Genomic DNA, 25,124 nt, shown 5'->3' on the forward strand with positions numbered 1-25,124 from the left:
ACATGGAATCCATATAATCATAGGGATTTTATCTCCTTAAAGAGATTCTTTTCACAGGGATAAAATCTCGTCTCAGGTATATAATTTCATCAGTGGGATGAGATCTCATCACAGGAAATCAATATCGTCACAGGGATATTATCACTTCAGAGGGATGCATTCTTGTCACAGAGATATTTTCTCGTCACAGGAATACTATCTGGCCTCAGGGATTCAATGTCAACAGAGGGATACTAGAACATCAGAGGGATAAGTATTCAACAGAGGGATTCGATCTCAACCGAGGGATAAGATTTCATCAGAGGAATATGATACTACAGACTTCACTACGTGCATTTAACGAAAAAGGCATACTTTTATATGAACATTCAACTCAGTCGGATTGTGATCTAATCAGTAGGATCCGATCGCCAATAAATGGTTGCTCCAAATCCTCCAACTGTCTGTGGCTCCAACTGCTTCAATGGAATTTGGTTACATGACTACAAGGCTACTTAGCTACAGGGCTGCAAGTCTACAAACCTAGAAGGCTACAACGGGTTACATAGCTACGAGGCTACATATCTTCAAGGCTACATGACTACAAGACTACTTGAATCTCTTTGTCTGATACATTTTATAGACAGTCTCTCTTTCATGTCAGATGCGGGATATTCACTTACGATCGCAAGTTAAAGAGTGCTTCGCTAGACATAAAGGAGAAGGAAGTTCGTCTTGCATATTAGAATTTCTCAAGTGTTTTAAGACAATGTAATCACCTGAGTAATAAATTATTTTGTTTGAATTACACCTGATAAAATAGTATATATGCCTATTCGGTAACAGGCTTTCACTAATTAAAAGAACCTCTGAATAAAAATGCTTGCCTTATTAAGAAAAAAAGATTGCATGAAGGGACAGTTTTCTCAGATATACCTAGAAACAATAGAAGAATATCAGCAGTAGTCTCGCCAGGAATAATCAGGATCACTTAGATAAAAACAACCAAATATTGATAGAAATTATCAGGAGCACATAAAGAAAACTAGCAAATTTTTTGCTAAATAAGATCAGTGAACCACAAAAATTATTTAAAAAAAATGAAAAAAAAAACATACAAAAATACGATGGCCTGTTCTAGAACTATATCCTTGTTGAACAAAGAAGAAGTTTTCAAGCTGATAGAAGTTGTTTTAAATTTTATTTTTAAATAATTTGTGTGTTTTGCTGATCTTGATTTAGCAATATGTGTGATGGATTCATCCATGTGCTCCTTATTATTCATGTCAATATTTTGTTGGTTTTCTCCAAGTGATCCTGATTACTCCTGGCAAGACTTCTGCTGATATTCTCCTTGTGTATCTATTTATTCCTGAGAAAACAATCCTTTATTAACTTTTTTCAAATTGAGACAAGTAGTTTTATTAGGAAGTTCATTTAATTAGTGAATTATCAAATAAAGATACCAAATAAGCACGTAAAATTTTTTTATTAGGTGGAATTCAAACATTAATATTTATTACTCAGGCGATTATGTTGTCTTAAAACAACTGAGAAATTCTATCATGGAAGAAGAACTTCCTTCTCTTTTATACCTAGCGAACCCTTCTTCTCTTGCGATAGTGAGTGAGTATCCGGCATCCCACATGAAAGAGAGACTGTTTGAGGAACATGTCAAAGAAAGAGATTCATTAATTAGTCGAATTACTTGTAGCCATGTAGTTTATAGTCATGTAGCCTCGTAGCCATTTTGAGACTTGCAGACGTGTACTCTCACAGCTTTGCAGCCTTCTAGTCTCGTAGAATTGTAGCTTCGTAGTCAACTAGTCTTATAGCCATGTAGCCTCGTAGCCATGTGGAGCCTTCTACACTCGTAGTCTCGTAGACTGGTAGATTCGTAGCATGTAGCTAGTTGGTGCCTGCTAGGCTCGTGGACTTGTAGCCTTGTAACCAAGTAGCCTTTTAGTCGTGTAGGCAAATGCCATTGAAGCAGTTGGACCCAAAGAGAGTAGAAGTCAAGACCGTTGGAGCAGTTGGAGCCTTCTGTTTTTTGGCGATAGTATCAGGATAGCCATCCTACTGAACCAAATTTTCATGTAAATGTACGTCCTTTTGTTAAATGAGCGAAGTTAAGTCTGTAATATCGTAACCCTCTGATGAGATACTATCCCTCTGTTAAAATCGTATTCCTCTGATGACATCGTATTCTTGGGATGAAATCGTATTCTTGTGACAAGATTGTATCCTTATGATGAGATCGTATCACTACTGACGAGATTGTATCCCTGTGACGAGATTGTATCCTTATGAAGTGATCGTATCTCTACTGATGAGATCGTATCCATACTATTGATATCGTAATCCTCTGATGAGATCATTTATCTGTGTTGAGATATTATCACACCAAGTTGATTTACGTCCAAAAGTGCTTCCTCTTTGACGAATGTGCTTCTTTTTTGACGAATGTAATTCCTTTTGTGGAATGTGCTTCCTTTTTTGCCGAATGTTTTTTGAAATGTGCTTCTTTTTTTCAAATATGGGTTTGACTCGTGTATTAACTAAATCGTTCTTGTTTAAACTCGCATATTATTCCAGCAGCCACAGATATATAAGTGGTGACTGGACGATACTACTCTAAGTTAGTTACTGCCTACAACGGTGAAAAGATAATATAGTTTGACCCACCAGATTCGATTTTTGAGTACTTGATGGCATATTTATCATATTTAACGACGAACTCGATGGAAGTTTTACAATCGAAGTCGGGGACTCTGATGGCAGCGGTGACGACAGCGAAGGATATCCGGTTTGCATCGTCGATGCTAACTATGAAGACCTTGATGAAAGTTGTTCCATCGAAAACAACAAAACTAGAGGGGAATTTAACAGGCGTGGTTCTACCAGCAGAAGAGAATTTAATGTCTACATTGATGGCCACAGACGAAACTCCGAAAATGATAAGTTGTCAGAGAAGGAGAATTCAATGACTGCAGTACCACTAGCAGCAATGACCACTGAAGTTGCATTGGCATCTTCGTTACTGCGAAAAGATTTTCTCAACAACAGTAATGCACATTGACACGAGAAAATAAAATGTGCTAATAAATCTTTCTAGCAATATGTTTAGTTGTAAAAAGTGTCGGAAGCAATTTACAAGAAATAATAAGTTGAAAAGACACTTGAAGACGTGCAAAGGCCCTACTGTTCGGCATAAAGTTTGTCACGGGTATCACTAAAGGAACAGGAAACCCTAACAAGCCAGGAAAGAACGGATGCGAGTGTGTCAGAAAATTAGGTGCCCAGTAGAATTCGTAAATACAACATTTTATTAACAGGAATATTCTCACAAACAAATATCTCATCTCATTATCGAACTGACTTTTATCGTTATAAAGCTGTACCCCTGCGTGGTGGGGTTGAATACTCGTTACAGGTCAGCTATAACAAAAACACATTAAATTAACAATGTGATAAAAATATCAAAGCAGCACCCTAAATCAACTTTGTGCTAGCCTCGGTTCAACGTATTGCGTATACACTGTAAATCACAACGGTGGTTGGCCATAGATTTACTGGGTGACATTTACAAAAATATTATAAACAATTGTACAAATTCTCAATGAAATATTTGCAGCCCACTACATACAGAATTTATCAAAAAAGGATATAAAAATATATTTCTACAATCAATAACAAGTACTGCCTGTGGTTTAAAATTATTACTACCATAATAAATATAAAATAAAATTGACTGATATGGTATCTGTAGAAGTTGGCTAAAGTTTTTACTACGTCCACAAAATGTCTCGCTGTCACCCAAATCACTTGTATTCCATGTAGTTATTCTTATGCACCTCGCACCGTGTGTTAATACTGAAAACAGCTGCAGCAACTTGTCTTGTGAGCGCGGTGTTACGTTTGCCTGTGTTCGTTATGTATGGCAGTCGACGTCAGTATTTGCATTTACGTATAGTGTTCTGTTCGTGTTTTTTGAAGCCCCCATTCGCTCGCCCTCACGGAAGTTGCCTTACACTCGCCTATCATGACTTCATACTTGAGACTTGATTTAAGTTTCCTACCGCTCCCAGAGTTTTATGCTATCTTCATTAACTGTCTCTAGCAACGTTTATGACATGAAATAGTCTCACCAACATGAAGTCCGTCGGGTTCTCTAGGTGGCGGTGACTCCACGATGTTTACAGCGTAGGGCGGCGAGCGGTGTCCGGGCTGCGCGGCGGGCTGGCTCGGTGAAGTCCCAGTTGATCTGCCTTCTGTTGACTCGAAGCATTGCCCTTTTATACCCGCAGAACTCCTCACCAGGCTAGAACAGAATGGTCTCGTACGTTCGGGGGACTTCCTTTTCCGGCGAATCGGCGCGCAACCGATGACGCCCAGCCGCAGCGTTCAAAGCCCGCGCGCTCAGTGTTGCGCGGGCAGCATCCACAGACACGTTAGGGGCAATGTCGATTCTGAGTGTGTACGAAGATACACTCGTTACAAAGTAAATGTTTCACTGCAACAGCGATGTACCAATGCGCTTCATAGTACACCGGGGTTTGGTTTTGCAGCAGTTCCACAGAATCCGGTTCGAGCCTGAAATGATAGCCACTACGAGCCACTGTCGAGCCAAGCTCCAGTGGAAAGTGTTAATGTTTCAATGATCAATGCAAGACTAATTGTTCTGGACAGAAACATTGTGTGCAGTAATTAAATTTAATGTGTAGAAATTAGTAATGAATAGAACTGTATTATCTTAATTGGGCTATCACTTACCCAGTAGTTCTCCCCGCATAAAACGTAATAATAAGCTATGTTCGCTGCTACAGGTGGCCAGACAGACCAGTCTGATTCGCGATGTTGGAAAGAATTATGCCGTGGGATTCGAGTGATGACTCCGACGATTATGATTTTCTGCTGGCTCTCACAGTATGTAAACTTATAAAGAAATTGGTTAATGAAATCAATTCAAAAAATAAAAATAAAATGATTTTCATCATTTGATGAAGCAATAAATTGTGTTGGAGGACGAAGCCAAATGTATGGAATATTTCAGAATATAAACAACACAGTTCAATACAATTCCCTTGAAATAAAATCCCATTCATTTTTCTGCATATCCTGCCTTGTATAATCTTCCATCGTACTTCTGCAAAGAATTTTTCCATTTTCCAGACTATTTAAATCACAATAATATGAGAAACTAAACTTTATAATCATCAATGGCAGAAGTACAGCTCAATTCTGCGCGAAAAGGTATTAGTTTCATTAGCTTCAAATGCGCAAAGCTAGCAAGGTTTATAAAAAAATGATATTGTAATGGCTTTATTTAGTAATAGAAAATAAGAATATAATAATAATTTATCTTGGAAGTGGCTGGGATTTAAAAAAAATGAAACAGGCTTACAAAACTTAGTATCTCAGAGGCGACACTAAAGGCCAAACAAAGAAAAGATAATGGCTTCCTGTAAACACTGTGGAGACTGTGGATCGGTAACTTTATATTAATAAATAAAAAAAAGGCTGTTTCGTCTGCAGGCGTGCATCGATTTTTTTTGACGTGACAACGTCTAATAAATCGATAAACGCCGGCTGCACGCACGAAAAAGTGTCCCACTACGGATGTCCCACTACGGATGTGCCCTGTTTGCTCATTGTACGCATGCGTGGCATCTCTCTTCCACTCGATTGGAACAACCATCGATTTGACTTTTCAATCATATTTTCGTCGTTCGAATTATTAATATAACGTAATTTAACGATCGTCCACCGATTTTCAGAACAATCGGTACGGTTATTTAAAAGTAATGTTGAATACTCAAATACGTTTTGAACCAACAATGGTGTTTTACAGTTACACATAATAATTCAAATTACACCCGGGATTTTTTGCACAATGTTTTAAAAAATATTGTAACACATTATAAATATGTTTGGTGTATTTGGGATGCGTATTTGTTATGAAATCGTGTTATAAAAACTAAATTATATTATTCCCCTACCGTGAACAAATTTTTTTTTTACCAGTATATACCATCTGAAACTATCAATTTTCAAAATTGGCCTTGTTGTCTTGTGGTTAGCGTGTCTAATTTCTGATCCGAAGGTTGACGGTTCAACTCCTGGCAGCTACGAAATTTATTTTTTGTTCTTGTATAAATAAATACGACGTACGCAACATTTCAAAAGTAATAAATTTATTTGAATTAATGAATGCAAATAAAAGTAAATTTATTAATTAAATTTTATATTTCATTTCACTCCTTTGTATCCATACAAAATAGTGATAATTCAATAAAAATGATTCGATTTTATTCATAAATATATGCAGAGGTAGATTTTATCATACAAAAGATAGAAAAATTAAAAAAAATATTCAACAAAATATAACATTTTTAATGCCTAAATGGTTTGGTTGCAAAAACAAATTACGGCTCAGTCTCAGGCCGTATATGATATTTCCTTTTCTTCTGGATCAATCATTTCATCAATGTTTTGTTATTATGTTGTTACGTTAAACTATCGTCCGTAAACCGACTTTACAGACAACAATTTTTTTTACTTCATATGTATAAATTGTTAAAAAAAGAAATTAACATGAGTTAAGTTTATGACAGAGTAAATTTTTAATAGGACAGGCCCGAAATTAATTGCACAAATGCATTAAGACATAATTAAAAATAAAATGTGATACAGTATGTTTATATATATATGATTGACACACACTTTTGTTTGGTATACAAGTAATTTTAAAAATGTGGCGGTATTTAAATTTTGTATTTTCTCTCAACTTGCTAACATCCTAATTCTCGCGGAAATGGCCCGCCATTAGTGTTACGGATAAAAAAAGGTCCTGAGTCGGCGTGGAAAATTTTGAAGTAGACAATCAGTAACCGGTGGATTTGGAGTGGTTATTTCTTATAATGCCAGGAAGACCATTTGGCTGCAATCTCAGCACCGGTTCTTGAACCCTGTCTGTGAACAAGCCAAATAGGCCTATAAAGGATTTAGATCTAATCTGCAGACAGTCGTAAATAGGCACCAATGCAGCAAAAAAAGGTAATTATCGGGGAAGAGAATGGGTATTGACAACTCACCAAAAAAGGGTGTTGATCCTGGAATCAGGAGGTGTCTCACCGAGATTCTCACGAAACTCGGCGGAAACTAGCACAGTGGACACAGAACAACTTATAATTTTAAAAAAATTAACACACTATTAACTATAACACTGACTGACTGTTTACAAAAATGTAATTAAAACAAGGTTTGGGAAAACATCCCTTGACGAGGCGACTTCATCTTTGTTGGAGAAGTGAAGTCGAATTTAGCTGAGGGCTAGCCGAGAACTATGCAGCCAGTCGGAAGTCACGCCAAGAAGTACCGGTTATGGCACCCATGTTGCTTAATTAAATTCGGCGCTTCGCCTTGAAAGAAAGAGGGGATACTTCGGCTTCAGGGCCGAAAGGTTCCGAAGACATCCGAGGGAGGGATCGAGAAATACAGGCTTCGAAAGTTCGATGCTGCAGTTGGCGCCTGGGGATTGGCCGAAACAGAAGGGAAGTCGACTCGCACATCTCGAACGAGAGTATTTCAAAAGCAAGGGGCTTATGGAGGAGACTGGTGGAGCGCTCTGGTGGCTCGGAAGAGAATGACAGGAGAAAATTTGTTGCGTGGGTCGCTAGAAGGCAGGCAAATTGAGCAAAATCTCGAACACCCAGGGAAGTAGTAGACAACTCCGCCACTAGAGGTCAGAGGCGGTACATTCGAACACCAGTGACCAGTCCTTTAGACAGGCCATCGCTAGCCGGGGTTTAGCACCGGTCAATGCTCTGGGCTGTGATTCGTGGAATATCGGGAAGGGGGTGGGGTGCTGGCTCGTGAGAAATGTCTTACCCGGAGCGCCTATACGTGCTCGAGAGCCCTGGAACATAAGGATGAGGCAAGACTGTGAGTGCTCACCTCAGGCGAGCTCTGAGAAACGAGCTGCCCTGAGAAGCTGCAGGGACTAGCGGTCCTGGTCACGACTTCAGGCGCGGGTCATGCATCAAAGTGGGAAGAACACGAGGCAAGATTCTGGCCTCGCAAAGGGTCGGCTAAAATTCGGATACTGCGCTGTAAACAATTCGAAGAACTAACCGAACCAAAATTAAGTGTGAGGTTACAGTGAGTTGTATAATTTTAAATTCAAGCTATAAAATTACTGTTAAGATGATAATTTAAAGTTCAAATTTAAAAATTGAGCTGAAAATCGCTATTGACGGCACGATATGCAAACACCCGGTGATGTCAGGATCAACAACATAGCAAACATAGCGAACACATCTTGATGTGGCCAGTGACACCTGAGATGCAGCTGACTATATTTTACTCACACTGCGAACAAAGCGAACATAGAGAGCATAGCAAGCAAAGTGCTCTGTGTGGCCGAAACCTCACAGCAGCGTCACAAATCGCCGAGGCCATAGAGTGGACATGCAGCTCACATGGGCCGAGAGCTGGACCCAGGGTGATGTGACGACTGGCCACTAGTTACGCCCTCCTTCCTCTCGTCAGTGTCATGGTAACCAAAAGAGAAATCCTTTGTTATTTATAGGAAAGTAATGATTCAAAGAATCCAAGTGAGTAAAGAGGTGCTAAAAGCAAAATAAATTATTGTGAAACAATAACCTTTGACCCGAAGTAATGTACGTGGAAGTAAAAAAAATTGTTACTAAATTAAAAGTGTTTCAGTGTAATTTTGAGGTAGAGACTGTGTTAACGGTAACCGATGTCGAAGGTCGCATTATCAGTCAGTGATACAAGAGTTGACAAGCGGAGTTCGAATCTCAGCCCGGTTGTCCGATGTCTCATGGCTTCTATTGCCAATTACCGATTAGTTTTTCCCTATTCCTGACTTGTGTCGGTCTGTTGTCTTTTTTACAGCCAGTGGATATGATGTAAGGCTGACATTATAGAAAACCACCCGGTCTAAAGATGCAGGCGCTCACAATAAAATGACTTTGTACCTAGTGGCCAAACAAACAAAGTAAGACCTGTATAACCCACGTATAAAAGATTTTATTGGAAAATTGCAGAATTGTTTCTTACTTACATTAATATAAGAAAAGTAACTAAATTACAACATACTAGACAGTTCTTGAATGTTCTAGAACGAGAAGTCGCCTGGATGGTCCAGAACCTTCTGGGACATACTAGAACATTATCGAATATCTTGGAATATATTATGGAAGACTCTCTAACATTTTGTAAAATTCTATAACATTCCATAACATTTTGGCCACTTCAGTAATAGATTCTCAGCTGCTTCATCGACTTCCCATAAGAAGTTCATTGGTGCGATACTTAATTTGACACCTAAAACTCTTCATGTCACGTAATTCAAGAGAACTTATAAACTTTTTTCGGTAATACAATGTCGGTATAATTATGCGATGAATACTCATTTAGAACATTTATTTAAATATAAATTAGATTAGGAATTTTAATACAAAAATAAATATTGATAAATATTTATATTTATAAATATAAGCCATTGACTCCCTCACGATAATTTCAATATAGTGCAAGTATTGTTACGTAGTATGTGATTAATTCCAAATAATGCGTTCTGAATTCAAGGTTTCATTCATAATAAAAAAATTCAGAGTTGGATTTCAAAGTGGTAATTTATAAGTGAATTTTATAAATAAACCATTTAGATTGGGCATGAAAGAAGCATATATTTTACAATACCAAATATTATATCTTTTTACCTCATCAAGGAATATGTTTAGAAAATTTGTAAACCAATAACAACTTTAACTTTACCATACCCTTCTGTCAAAAAACATTTAATTTTTTTTTAAATTTTAAAACATTCTCTAGCTCCGATATAAGATATAATTTTGTATCCCTCATATAATATTTCAGCATACCGCAGAGAAATTATAAGGGAAATATTTACTATTTTCGTTAGCGTCAAAAGGCAATTTTATTTTTTTCTACCCACGTGTGGTTTAGACAGAGAAAGAGCGATATTTTGTGGTAATTCGCCAACTTATCGCACGACGACGCAACCAGCTTGACAAGGCGATTAAAATACCATCTCGCGCTGGGAAGCTCTACTAGTATTTAAAAGTGCAATATGTTCTTATGGCTTGGCAACTTCTATACGTATTATTTATAATAAATGGCTGTATTCATACCCCAATAATGAATTCAATACCAAACGTCAGTGACATCACAGGGTGAACTGTTTGTAGCAGCTAGTTACTACATACAAACTTAAGGCGTTCTATTAAGTATACCTACTGTGTTTATACGTAGGCAAATTTGTAATATCAAGTGACAGAAAAATGTCATGGCCACAAAACATTTAAACCAAGGAAGTAAATTTAGGTTCCTATTTCTCCCCCTTAGGCCTTTGTGCGTAACCATATATCGTAAAACCCTACGTTACCAAAGTTGGCAATTGTTTGCCGTGATGCTGTGTACGACATGAAAGTCATACTTTGTAGGCAATCGTAACTTCCAAGTACCGAAACCACTCTACGGTTTAATCCATTAGAGTTAAGTGTAATATTATTGCATCGTTCGTGGACAATCGTGTGTTCGGTCAACGCGAGAGATGAAGTCATCTGCGTCCAGACAAATACACCGGCAATTAAGAATCCCCATCGTTGAAAATGCAGTTACTTCAATACAATACATTCATTTGCAACTGCTTCCACGCTGTAGATTCATTTTGTAAATGGAACATAAACATGTATGTAAAATTACAGATATTTGAAAACTTGTACATTTATATGAAAACCACTTAATCACTAAAAATAATTGTGTTCGTAGTATACTGGGTTCGGATTCCTACCAAGGAATTTATGCTTTTTGTTGTCCCAGTACCTCCTATAGTTATCGTTATATAGAACCGCTTCCTGAATAGCTTTCCAGTATTAAACTGCGTACATTAAAAAATAAAACAACAAAATAATGTCAAAATTTTGAGCAATCGATCATCATTTCCGTGGTTAAAAAATACACTCCTTGAATGAAACATGAAGTAAAATATAGAATTATGCGCCAATCTCCGTACGAAATACTGAGTATTTTCTAGAAAAAAATATTTCATGGAAGCAAAACTATCCATGTCCAAGTGTTGTATGTATTTACAATATCCATCTCGATGTGTTACAACTGACTGGTGTCCGGTAAATGCCACATGCCGAGGAATGTCTCGCCGCGCAGTCGTGCGGCGGCGGCAGGACGTCTCGTCACAGGAGACTCGAGGTACAGACCTCGGCTCGTTAGGCGCGCGCCGCGGGTAATGGGGGCGGGCAGGAGGCAAACTGCCCTTCTTTGACTCGCGCGGAGAAGCCAGGCTAGAGTTACACGCGAGGGTGCCTCTTTCCCGCGCCCTGCGCCCGTTCGCAGCGACACTCGGCCAGTCCTGAAGCCAGTCGGACCGGCGAGCGACAGTGCGACACGACTGCGTCCAAGTCACTCTTTTTTTATATTCTGAAAGAGGGAACCTTTTATCAGCCTTTTGCAGACACCATGTCCCAGAAGTCAAAGTCAAGTTGTGAACATCTGACAGGCCCATTTATTACTGTTCTGAAGTGTCGTAGTTTTAAATATAAATTTAATTTTTTCATAAGTTTTAAAACCCACAACTTTCATCAAATTATTAGATACGGCGACTACAAATTTTCATATTATACCATTTTAATCTTTGTAACGCAATCCTCAAAAATCAGACTGTTGAAAACAATTCAAAATAAAATAACATTTTCTATAATTTTGAAGAAAAAAAAATTGGAAAAAAATTTAAGAAGGGGAGGGTGAAAGAGAGAGAAAGAGAGAAAGAGAAATTTCCCCGAGAAAATATAAAAAATTTCCTGCTTGCTGGCAATAAAAAGCCGTTATTGTTTGAAAGAGGAGGGGGTGGGCTGCTGTTTTCACGAAACTCATTAGTAGATTAATTGGCTTTCTTGTGAATAATGTAAACAAACATGCACGTAAGGATGATAGTTTTTTTTTTGCTTCAGATTTAACGCGATTATACTTTTTTGCATGACTTATGACGTAATATATTTTAATAGGTTACCTTTGCCACCTTTGACTATCCATCCAAGTGAAAAATTTAACTTGGAACGTGTTTTTAAACGATGTCTCATTTAGCAAGATTTTAAAATGTCGAAAAACTGGATACACTTGTTTATAAATCATTAAACTCGTCCATGGTTTCATGTTTATCTTTGTAGCAAGATTTGCACAGTTATACGGAACTAAAAGTATTTATTTCACCGCTTGAATATTATTGCTTTGGCAACAGTTTCCCCAGTTGAGTTTCGTGACCACGCTTGTGTTCGGCTGTACGCGGGCGACCCGACCACACAGCTGCGCGTCAACACGCAGCGAGTATGGAATTGTCCCCCCTCCAACACAGATAGACACGTCGGTGACGTCAGTGCAGCAAAATTCGCAGGCGTGGAAGAATTTCCAATTAGAGGGATGTTCCATTTCCATTGCGTCTCGATTCTGACGTTACACTGTTTAAAATGTTCACCTGAAATTGATAAAGAACTCAAGTTACAAATTATCCACGGATCTTCGATAATTTACTGCTATCTTCGTAATTTTACAGTTACCGATTCCTCTTGCATAGAACATTACTCCAAAAGGGTAATCTTTATCATACCATACAAAAATTGTTTGAAACTTGTTAACTCAACAGCGAGAACGCCGTTCTTCCTTGCACTTGCCTGTTTACCTTGTTCACACGGAGCACGGAGCTAGGAAGTTGGGACACGGCGTAGTTCTTAAAGGAGATTCAGCTCTCTGAATTTATGATGAACTGTTCGTTTATTTGAGGTGAATACTTATTTGAAACGTCTGTAAATTTAATGTAAGTTCTAAGTGTGTACTGAAATGCGTGTCAAAATTTTGTTTTCAAATAGTAGTTAGACAGGTATATTGGTATTATTATTGTATTTTTGTTGATTATGTATATTAAAGTTACAATTTCTCAAGGTAATAATAAATGTAGACCTTTTAGTAAGGAAATGTTATTAAAAGGTAACATTGTATTTATAGGCTGAGTGCTAGATTTTATTAAATTTACGTTTCATGAAATTTCCTCAGAAATAATTGAGGTGATTTCACGCACAATAATTTATTCGAAATTTTTAAAAATAGGTTTTAAAATATTTCTCTCAAAAATGTCGATTAAATAACTTGTGAACATAGACGACTGCAGGATGTGTGGAGCACATGTAATATGTGTTTGCCGCGCGGGTGAAACTGCATGTCAACAATAACGTGATGTTTCACTGCTGCCCCGCGTATGTCGCGCTATTGTGAACCCAGCTTCAGCCCGTTATCAGAAGCATTGCTTTCTCTTCCGCACACGGAGATGGGGGTTCGACTAACGAAACGGGTCATGAATGCCAGGATGTTCATCTGCGTGGCATTTGTCCTGGTTGGTAAGTTATTTTACGGCCGCGGGCAGCGCAGGGGTAAGCATAAAGGCCGCGGCGGTAGTTAAGGCGGTGCGCCCAGGCTTGGTGCGCGGTCTGGCCGCTTGGCGGCAGCAGAGTCGCGCCGGTGGCCGTGGTTGGCGCCGTTATTAAACCACGGAGAGGGGCGTTTACGGCATTCCGCGCGTGTTGGCGCCGCGTTTCGCGTCGCTAATTAACACTTACCCTTTGGTGGGTTGTTGGCCCGCGGGGGAGGGGGGGGGGGAGGAGTAGAATGTTTGGGGGAAGAAGAAAAAAAAAGGAGGAAAAAACGTGGAAACATGTTGTCGCCACAGTTAAGAATTAAACACAAGGGTGCGTGGGGAAAACATGCAAAAACTAAAAATAAAGAAAGAGCGCGTATATCTCAGTACACATGATAGAAGTTAAATTTCTTTGGCAATTCGAACCTTGACTCGTAAGTGCTCTCTCTATCTCTTTGGCGTCAGAAACGTTTCAAAATTATGTTTCACAAAAAGTTGCATTAAAATTCTGTCTTGAAATTGTAACTGAAATTTTAATCTCATCGCACCCAAAGAAGTTTCATTCAAAAATATTTAGTTACACACCTAAAACAATACTTAAATAACACTGTTTAACTACTGTTTTACACAAGTAATTAAAATAATACTTACATGAAAAAAACGCCATTTTTTTGCAGATATGGCCCGTGGGGCGGTTCACAATAAGCTGAAACCTCGTTGTGTTGCTCTCTGCCCAAACACTACTTTACTAGATGCCAGCAAGTCTGATGGCGGCAGGCGCAGGCGGGTCCCTACCGCCGTGACCCGCCTATCCCTGCAGCATGGCGGGGTTCAACCTGAGCCGCACGCCGCCACGTGGAGCCCGCTCAAGGCATCGCGGTCCGCCAACTTTCTCCGTCTATTTCGCGTCAGAAACGTTTCACAACAATGTTTTAAAACCTCCTGGGATTCTAAGTCCCAGCAGAATTCAACTCTGTGAACAACGACAAGATAAACCCTTTACCTAAGCTTGATTAGGCACAGTTACTAGATAATTGCCAACAGCTGGAATATAAGATATATGGTTCCAAAAGCAAGGAAAAATAACAGGCTTTTAAAGTATAATAAATACGTGAAACTTCAGAAGACGATTTAAACAGGGATTCTTGGACATAATGTCCTGGGCACGAGGTGAAAATACAGCACAGAATAATTGCAACTGAATTTTAAAAAATTTAAATATTTATTGTCAATCTCGCTAGCCGTGATGTCACGCTATAACGTGTCTAGACGAACGGAAGGAGTATATTCCCACGAGATATTTCATAACACACAATTTTAAGGTAACACACAATAATATATACATATAATAAATGACCATGACCAGTTTACAGGCAATGTTAGTATCAATAATCAAATACAAAAACAGGCCGGTTCTTAGGTGCAGTGAAGCGCCTAATACATACATATCTCGAAATACAAAATCGAAAACACGATTTTAACGATTAGGTATACGACCCGCCGGTCCAATGTAATGCAAAGGGAAAAAACCCACGAAAACACATAAAGCCAAAAATAAGACGTATTAACGTCCACAATATCCAATAAAACGGGGCAGACAGGTGAATCCAGCGTGTGGAAAACACGCTTCAGTAAGACCACAACTAGAATTATTAACATTATGTTAATCCATGCAAAAGTCAAACGTTCAGAGGCACTGGCTAACACAGACGGGACAACGAGCAGACGAACTGCCAGCAAAGCCCAGACGGGGCAGAGAAAATACAATTACTAAGATAAATGTCATTACAAAATAAAATAGCCAGTCATTGGGACTGTCAACAAAATTGAAAACTTAAAACTTTGTTTTTAAATGTGTAATATGACATCATTTCTACGTCAAATGTACGTAAGAAAATGATTTTAGTATTATATCAGTTCGATGTCAGCATGATATCATTTATCATTACATCATTTTTTAGTCACAACAGATGTCAGTGGTATGTAAAATTTACGTAAAAATTCATTACTTAGCTATGACTCACCAGTGATGTCAGACCTAGGTCATGTATTCACGTGGTCAAATTAACTTCACTTACTGCTACTACAGCATGTCGGTGATGCGAACAAACAAGATTTTACTTATCCAAAAAAGAGTCCAACACGCACATGATACAGTCGAGTATATACAATGTATTAGTGTATATATGCGTATACATGTACACAGGCCGCTGCGATTCGCCAGTCTGGCGCAATACGTAACTAGCATGTCGGTGACGCGAACCCATAAGTTTTGCCACTACCAAAAATCGCTTATAGTGGCTAAAGTATTTTTCACTTCAAAAATGAGGATGTTTTCAATTCGTCTAGATATGTGTTTTTTATGTACGTTCGGTCATAACTTCTTTGTTTATGAACAGACTTTAATGATTCTCTTTGCTTTGGATGAAATATACCTACAAGGTGTTCCCATTTTTATTTCACTGTTATTGGACCTTGTACTTCGAAGATACGCCAGAAAACTCCTCAAAATCAAATATGAAATGTATAGCGATTGAGGTATTGCTAGGTTTATGACAATCGCAAGACAGGCTGGTATCTAACTATGGCCAAGGACGTGCTGGACTGGACTTGGACTACGAAGGTTAGTGACAAACAGCACGAATGTGTAGATTGAGATATTATGAATGTTATGTCAAAACTTACTATAGAACTAAGCAGAAACACATTTGAACTCTTTAGCAAAAAAAAAAAAAAAAAACATAAATACGGTGAATTGATTTATTGCGTGTGAGTTATGCAATTTTTAATATATGTTATAAGTAAAAATTATAATTTGTAAGTATATAATTTCAATTACAGGACGAAGTTAGACTTCACAATCGCATCATTTCTGATAGTGATCTTTGTCGTTTGGCTTAATCAATAATTTATTTGATTATAAATCAGACCATGCTATTTATTCCAAGGTTTTCACACGACTGAGAGCCACATACATCTGGCCTTTGCTGAAAATTTTGTTTCCTAGGTTTATAACAGCTTTATCAATTTTAGTTCCTTATAACTTGTGCACCGTGACTGCCCAGCTTAGAATCATATGTAACATTCGGCGCTTGACGTCTCCGTATCCTTTAGTCGTCTGAAATGTTGCAACAAGGGTTATCGCAATCAAGCCATCTTTATCTTTCATTCTGCTTCCAATAATATCATCATAAAATTTCATTAAAACACATTCGCCTTCTTCGGTACGCTCTCTCCGAAGAGCAGGACAATTTAATTTCTTGACCATCCCTATTGCTTCATTTACAAGCCGGTCTGAAACTGATATATTTCGCCTTAGCATGACCCGGAAATCTTCAGCAACTTCAGCGTTGATGATAAACCGCCGCAGTTATTGACATCTTTTGGAACGACAATGTTTGGTGGCATCTTTCCATACGTGGTTATTTCACGAGACTCATCTAGAGCGTTTATGATGTAAACTGAACGTGTTTTCGCATTTGCTGCTGTCATGGTATCATTGTAAGCATCCATTCGTTTCACAGTTGGATAGATTCGAACTGCAACTTCGTCAGTAACCTCCCCTATTAAAGATATTCTGCGACGTTCACATAGTAATTGCATCTGAAAGGTATTTAATTCACCAATCCGCAATTTAATTAACATATCGGTGTATTCACTATGGTTTCATTGGCGCATATTTATTGTGAGCTCGCGAAATGAAAACTGAGGCCTCAAAATAATTTCTGTTGCAAAACAATATGGTTGTTAAAAACACAAGTGACCTTTGACTGGAGGTAGTTGCAGAATGTCACCAAAGAGTAAGATGTTAACTCTGCCAAATAATTTCTCGTTGTTTCCAAACTCCTGTAGACGTAAATTGATAATTATCATTTTCTTGTAGGAGACCATTGATATTTCATTAATGACTAGCCAATTTATATGGCGCCACCTGCGTCTCTAAAGTGAAGCTTCTGTCCAGTCAAACGTTTAGATGTCATTTTCGATAGGAAGTAAAATTACGGAATGAGGAGTCTTTGCCAAATTTATGACGGACAGCAACTCCAGTTAAGGAAGTAACTTCCATAAATTTTGGTTTGAATTATACATATGGCTAATTCATGTGGTATATACAGTAGTAACTCCCATCTTATTCAAATAAGTTGGAGGAGGAACTTAACGTTTTTAATAGTATTTGAGAATGGAGAACACACTGTTTGGTTTTATTAAAATTTATATTTGTTTCTTAATTAAAGCTAAAAATTACCAAAATTATACGAAAAACATTTTGTTTTATCTACCGTAGGTATTTAGTACGATTTTTTAAAGAAATTAACTGTAATATGAAATGTTGATATAACCGTGAAAGTTATTTTAGTTGTACTGCTCCTCTGTTTATGGTATTTATTATTTGCAACACACTTGAGGAATTAGAAATTGTTTTTGCAGATGTTCGCAAACATATAATGATTCTGTAAATAATTTATACTGCGGTGATCAGTTATCTATTAAATAAATTCAAAATAAAGCGCAACGTAACAAAGTTTTATTATCAACACAAACGTATATCCGTTAAATATTCACAGTAATAAACGACTTATTTGAGATTTTTTTAAAAAATAATATAATTTTTTTTGCGAGGCTACTGATATTAAATAGGCTTAGAAGCATTCGAAGTATCTATAACTATCTGAATTTTTAAATTAGGTTTTCTTTATCAGTTCAGGTAACTAAAATGTACTTTTTTTTTATCAAAATAAGATTTACGTTATTTTTCACAGAATTTTTTTTTCCACAGTTTTTAATTTGATATTATTACAAGATATAAATAAATAATTATTAAAAACTAACATTTAAGATTAACATGTTCAGCTAAATTTTTTTACAGAAAAATAATTACAAATTTGACTTAAATGTAAATTTGAGAATTGTCGAAGTTTTGATTACTGCCATGAGAGTGTACTACGGGAAAGTCAATCAAAAGAAGGGTAATTAGAATAAAATATTTTAATTGACGTCTTTGTAGTTTTAAACCAACGTCCGTGATATTTAGCCGGTAACAACAAAAACAGGATTACAAGTAAAAATTAGGATAAAAGCACGTTTTTCTGCACACACACACACGTACCACTCTGGAGTGTATACACACGAAGTGTAAAGCGAAGGCCAACAAACAAAATTATATAGCGGCCACTTGCCTCATCCATCACCTACAGTTCTGCCCACGTTAGCAAAACATTGCTTTTGTTCACTGTTTTATGTAAATTTGGAAGCACCTAAAAATACTTGCAGATCAGATATGAGATTAACTTACCCATGACAAATATTGACTTCATGTTCTAATCTGCCGGTATTTATTTGCATTGGTTAAAAATTTATATATTATCTAGCATATGTAAAGTTAGGAAATATGTTCTAACACTAAGGTTTGATCACCCACAAAAAAATTAACACATTAGCTCTGAAAAATCATACATTATCGGAAGCAAAATTAATAAAAATTTTATTTATCAGCGTTTAAAAGACAACCTTTAGAGGTTAAAAAAAGTGTGTAAGGTGACGAAGAAGGGTAAAGTCAGGGCAAAGAATATCGATATACTGACATTGACTGGCTTTTTCTTTGCTACACAAAACAGTGGCTCAGACAAAAGAATAAAGTTAGGAATTCAAAATATTTCATGTAAGGGTGAACTTATAAGTACACTGAGAAAAAGCTTTTTTGAGACAATATAACTTTTGTTTATACATGCAAAACTATTATTTATTTCCACCAACAATATATTAAGTCGTCTCAACAAAGTTTGCAGCGAACATAACAATTTGTTTTTGTACACCTAAAAAAAAATATAATTGGTTCAATGCTGAAATAGCTCCAATCACTTAACATATAATTTAAATACTTAAACGTCTCAAGGGCTTTCTTTTTATTAATAATTGGTGAAAATATGTAATTAGTATATAATATTTCCTCCTAGGACAGGAGTCAGTTGGAGTGTGGATTGAGGATGGCGTCTGCTACCTTTGTTCTGACATTACAGAAACAATTTGAATGACCTTGACCTTTGACCTTGAAACAGTGCCCTTATCATTAGCCTCTGACCTTGACCATTCCCACCATCCTGAAATACTCCATCTTAAATTCGAGTACCCCACTTAAATATGTTGTAGGTTTCGTTACGGTAGAAGCTTCTGCCATCTTTATTTTGAAATTACAGCCATCGTTTAGTTTTCGACTGCTGGAGGCCGCCATCCTGTATGATCTAATATCCATCGTTTTTTTTTCAGCTGTTTATTTCTACTGCGGGCCAGCATCGCTCTGCCTCATGACGATGTTCCGTTACCTGCCAGTGTTCTTATAACCCTTATCGACTTATTACTTTTTATATCTTATACAAAATACATTGGAAGTGCGGTGATTCGAACCATGAGAGCTTGGAACTCTGGGTTGGACCACATACGACTTGGACCTCTCGGCAGTATTTATTTTTCTTTTTTTTTCCTGAATAATTTTTTTCACATTTGAATAGAAATTAAATTAACTTTTAATTATTTTTAAAAATTGGGATAAACAATCAAGAGTATAACGGAAACTAATACAAAATTTAGGCACTGCCAAAACCCGGGACAAACCAGGGACCTTTAGATCTTCAGTCTAACGCTCTCCCATAATTTTTTATATTTTTCATTTTATTTTTAGATACAGAATACGTTATATTACACATACATTGGGATCATGACAATTCAAATATTGGTACTATCTATAAAGTACTCCAGTGCAATGCTACCACTAAGAAACCATGCTCAAAACCCAAATAAGGCGTGTCCATATTGTTGAGGATACCGTATCGCACTAGTCTTAGATGTTGCAAGAAGTCCTGTGTGTCCGGCGGCACTGTCGCAATAACGGGTACTGCAGGGCTTAGGTGAAGAGCCACAAACATAACTCCGCGCTGGCGCACACGCGGAAACAACTTGAATAGAATATTCACAATATCATCATTTGGCAGGTCGATGTCTGGAACGGCAATAGTCGTAGCAATGCGGAGTTTAACCCAGCGCCATATTGGTCGGGCTTACGAATATGATATTACCCTGTGGTATGCGGTGTCTATGTCCCCACACCAGTGGCAAATATTCGTACTCTCAAGATGAATCTTCTTTCTCTTGTATGCCGTGGGGATAATGTCGTTGTAGAAATCATAAGCTGCCGAACGTAGGTGTGAAGGTAACGCCGGATCGGACAGCTGCCGCCATAACTGTACCCAGTTAACATTTAAGTGCAGCAATCGTTTTGGCGATATTAAAGGTTTCTTCCTTTGAAGCGTTTGGTAGAGTCGACTTGCTGTAACATGTTTACCTTCGGGAAGTTCCTGAATGATCGTGTGTACGGTACTCATCTGAGAGGCTGCCAACACCATCAAGCACTAGCCGCTGCAATAGTTTCACTGTCTCCTCTTCTCGTAAAAGGGCCTAAACGACATTGACAGTAAATAGTGAAGTTACCTTATATTTAATGTAAATTATTCCTAGCTCGCTGGCACTTGTAGGGAAGTAAATTTTTGTGCGGGGTGCTACCGCCCTGCTGCTTAACTCCCGCAACAGTGCGATTAGCAACTTTTCCCCACAATCATGCCCAAGGCCAACCGAAGGTAAATGGCTACCTCTCCGCTTATTCCCCGGGCAATGTGTGAGTTAAATTAAAAAAAAATAAAATTAAGTGCAGTCATTATTTAATTTCATGGCTATTACTCATTACCAATGATTACAACCCCCCACGTATACAATAAATACATAGTTATCCTACCAGAAGGTATATATATATATATATATATATAATCTATAGTTGAAAGATACTATACAATTTAAGAGATAAAGTTTCTATCAGTCCTGTGCGCGCACTTTCCCTAAACTCGTTTGCTCGTGGGTGTTACTGCAGTCCTCGTAATATTAAAACAAAAGTACGTGAACTGTCTCCATGCACTCCATCCAAATTAGTACTATGCAAGCCCGAATGAAATAATAAGTACATTAACGTTCATACACCAAAAATGTATTGACCGGTCCTGAGTAAAGTCAAATTACGTTGCTAGTCGCCGTCTACTTCAGCAAAACGTATTTCACAGCCCCGAGCTTCGCCTATTCTGGCCATAACAAGTATGAGCGTCGACTCCTTACTTTGAGCATGTTGAGTGGGGCCCCAGCTGGTGGTCTACCTGCCTCCGCACCGCTGCCACACCGCGGGCCAGACGGTCGCTCCGAACCATCCTTCTCCTCTCGAGTCCGGCTTGCAAGTCCCGTGCCGCACACTCGCGCGCCACCGCTGAGCGCGTCACTCGGCTACGTCACCATCGAGCTTCTTCGGCCGACCTCGGGTACACTCGTAACAACCAAACCCACACATCACTAGCCAATCGCTGCCGTGGCTGGCCAATCCCCTCCTAGCACATGATGCATGCGACCCTCTCCTTGCATGGCTAATCCCAGCATGACTAGGCGTATAGGCTACGGCCTGAGACGCACCTAGGTCCCTCCCTAACCCGGACCCCTCTAAAATACACTTAGTTTAAGTTAGGTTAGGAAAAGAAAAAAAAATCATCACTAGGCGTGCTGACTGGCGGCGGAGTGAGTGGTCAGTGCAACCACTCACCACCAGGGGCGCTTGCGTCCCTGGTCACTAAATCCAGTACTGGACAATTAGCAAAGCGGACCACGAGTCCAAGTGCCCAACCCCCGCATGGTAGACTCTTTTCTACTCTGTCCAACACTTCATCCAGACCATCCTCTGTCTCCTGTAAATTCCTACACGTAATGCATGCCAATTTGCATCCCGCATGAATGTGCCCAGGGTTTTCCCTGTGTCTATGCAGGTTTTACCTGGGCCCAACCTATCTCTAGTTATAGTCTAGATTTAAGAGTGAGGGGAGTTAGTCATGGCGCCAATCGCTGCCGTGGCTGGCCAATCCCCTCCTAGCACATGATGCATGCGACCCTCTCCCTGCATGGCTAATCCCAGCATGACTAGGCGTATAGGCTTCTGCCTGAGACGCACCTAGGTCCCTCCCTAACCCGGACCCCTCCAAAATACACTTAGTTTTAGTTAGGTTAGAAAAAAATCATCACTAGGCGGCCGTTGAGCAAACGGTTTCATTTTCTTTGTGTCCTCCTAATGCAATTAGATATTAAAAAAAGGAAAAACCTAATAAGCAAAACTATGAATAATTAAATAACAATAACAAAAACAATAAATAAATTATTAATTACGAAAACAAATTTTAAATTATTAAAGGCAAAAACAAAGAAACGCTTCTTAAAAGAAAACAAGCTACAGCCAACTAAATCGCAAAGAAAGTTACCGAAAACGGTAACAGGGGGATACAGAACATTTATGACTTCCATAGAAACTATCATTCTGACATACATGGTTAGACGAGCTTGTAGGCTTGGTGGTAGTGGAAATATATATCCTAAATACCAAAGTTTGGACAGAATGAAGGTGTTAATAACGTGAACTCACTGAAATACATCTATTTTCCTTGTACTTTATTCTATTATGCGTCCTCGCCATGTTGCTATTGTGATTTCCCAGTCGTCGTGTATTGTTTGGCTAATAACATTGAATATATATCAATGCTAATACTGTTCTTGAAGGTGACCGCGAGTATTTTAATTTTCTCCACCGGGCGGAAAGTCTGAGACGTATGACCACCACTTTCGTTACTGTAAAAATGGAAAATCGCACTCTTTTGAGTGTTGATTCGCATATTTCAGACGGCCTGAAATTCGGCGATGCAGTTCAGAATAACTCGTATATCTCGGGTTGCATGCACCGCACATGTTAAATCGTACGCGTACGCTGTCACCACTAACCGGCCATGCATAGGGTGCATGGTGTGTAGCTCGTCATGTGGCTTCCTGCAAAGGGGCTCTAGTCCAATAGCCAACAAGATCATGGACAACGGACATCCTTGCCGGACAGATCAGTTGATTTCAATAGGAGCAGTGCAAAACCCATTAATTTGTACACGTGACCCAGCTCCCATAAATGTAATTTTCATCCAGTTAATTAAAATTTCCGGAAAGTCCATATAATGCGTAAGTACTGTTACGAACGTGAGTAAGGCCGGGACACGTGCAGGTGCAAAGCTGGCCGGCGACTGCAGCAACATGAGATGCGCCGCGCGCGCCTGGAAGATTACAAGGATTGTCGCTTTCCCCCCTCCTTCCTCCCACTCCCCGCGTGACGCCATGCCTTTGACACGTAACTGAAACCTGACAACTGAGGAGTTACGCGAGCCGCTGACACGTGTTTAGAGAGAATTCTGCAGTCGGGTCGGCGCCGATTGACGCGACCGGCCCCGTCTGCACTCGCGAGTTCTGGAAATTGCGGCTGATAGATAAAACGAGGACGGCGGCCTCGAGAGAGTCAGTGGAGTTCAGAGAGTTCAGGCGGGAGCCTTCCCGCGGCGGAGCTTCCGGGGCGATAGTGCCGCAGATGCGGCAGAGTCCTGAGCGAAGTTGCGAGCGAGGAGTCGAGCGGATCCTCGGCGAAGGGGAAGTGCGTCGGTGGTGGCGGAGTGCGGCGACGGAGTCCCGCGGCGGAGATCCACGAGGGGCGCTGTGGCGAGAGTTGCGCCAGAGGTGCGGCCCAGCGAGGTGTGTGGAACGAGTGACTGGGAAAGAGACCTTTATTTAAATGTAATTAATTATTTGCCATTTTAGAAGATTTTTGTAAGTGACGTAAGTAGTGGACATCAATAAAACTGTGTGTGAAATAAAATCTTTAATTGGGCTATCCTTTACGAACCCGCGGTAAATCGTAACAGTACTAACAAACTCGTGGCTTATTATTTCAAACGCTTTATCAAAGACTTAATGCATAACGGCCGTGTGTTTTATTTTTTTTTAGTTATCGCGAGTACCTGCTCGTCTCATGGCGCACTGAGGCTATGAATAATTGTGCGGCTGGGTATCGCATGACCGGGCCCGACTACACTAGCCATGACCTTCCCAAGACGTTTGGCGAGTACACGCATGATCTTGTAGTCCGTCGCTAACAAAGTTGTCGGTCTATAGTCTGTAATTTTAGCTGAGGATCGTGTCTTTGGCACTAACACAATAAGACTATCTGTTTGTGAAGCACTCAATTCTTCAATTTGCAGAACCCAATGTACCATTTCACAAAAGTCATTAGCAATAATGTCCTAATATTGGATGTAGAGTTCATACCCAAAACCATTGGTCCCTGGTGATTTCCTAAGAGATAGTTTTTTTTATTCCTGCAATTTCTACATCTAAAACCGGTTGTGTCAGGTGTTGCTGTTGTTCATGACTGAGATGCATTCTACAGTGTCGTAAAGCTTGGGGAATAAGTTGACTGTGTATATATATTCCTGTTTGTACATATTTGAATAGTGGGTATGCAAAGCTTTCGGAATTGTGTGTGGTCTTCATGAAAATTTCCGTCAGTGTGACATATTTTTGCTATGAGAAACTGACGGTGCCTGTGTTATTTTTTAACACTCATATAAAGACTAGGTTTTTCGCGTTCGCCTATTGTCAGACCACGCAAAAGCACTTCCCTGTCACTTATTTTCTGACACTACATATTCATAACCTTCCGCTTCACGTTTCGCATTTGATATAATAACTCGAGTTTTTTTCCTGCAACACATTAAAATTTTTATCGTGAAAATAA

Source organism: Bacillus rossius, chromosome 3 (genome assembly GCF_032445375.1).
Source record: "Bacillus rossius redtenbacheri isolate Brsri chromosome 3, Brsri_v3, whole genome shotgun sequence".
In the NCBI taxonomy this organism is placed as follows: Eukaryota; Metazoa; Arthropoda; class Insecta; order Phasmatodea; family Bacillidae; genus Bacillus; species Bacillus rossius.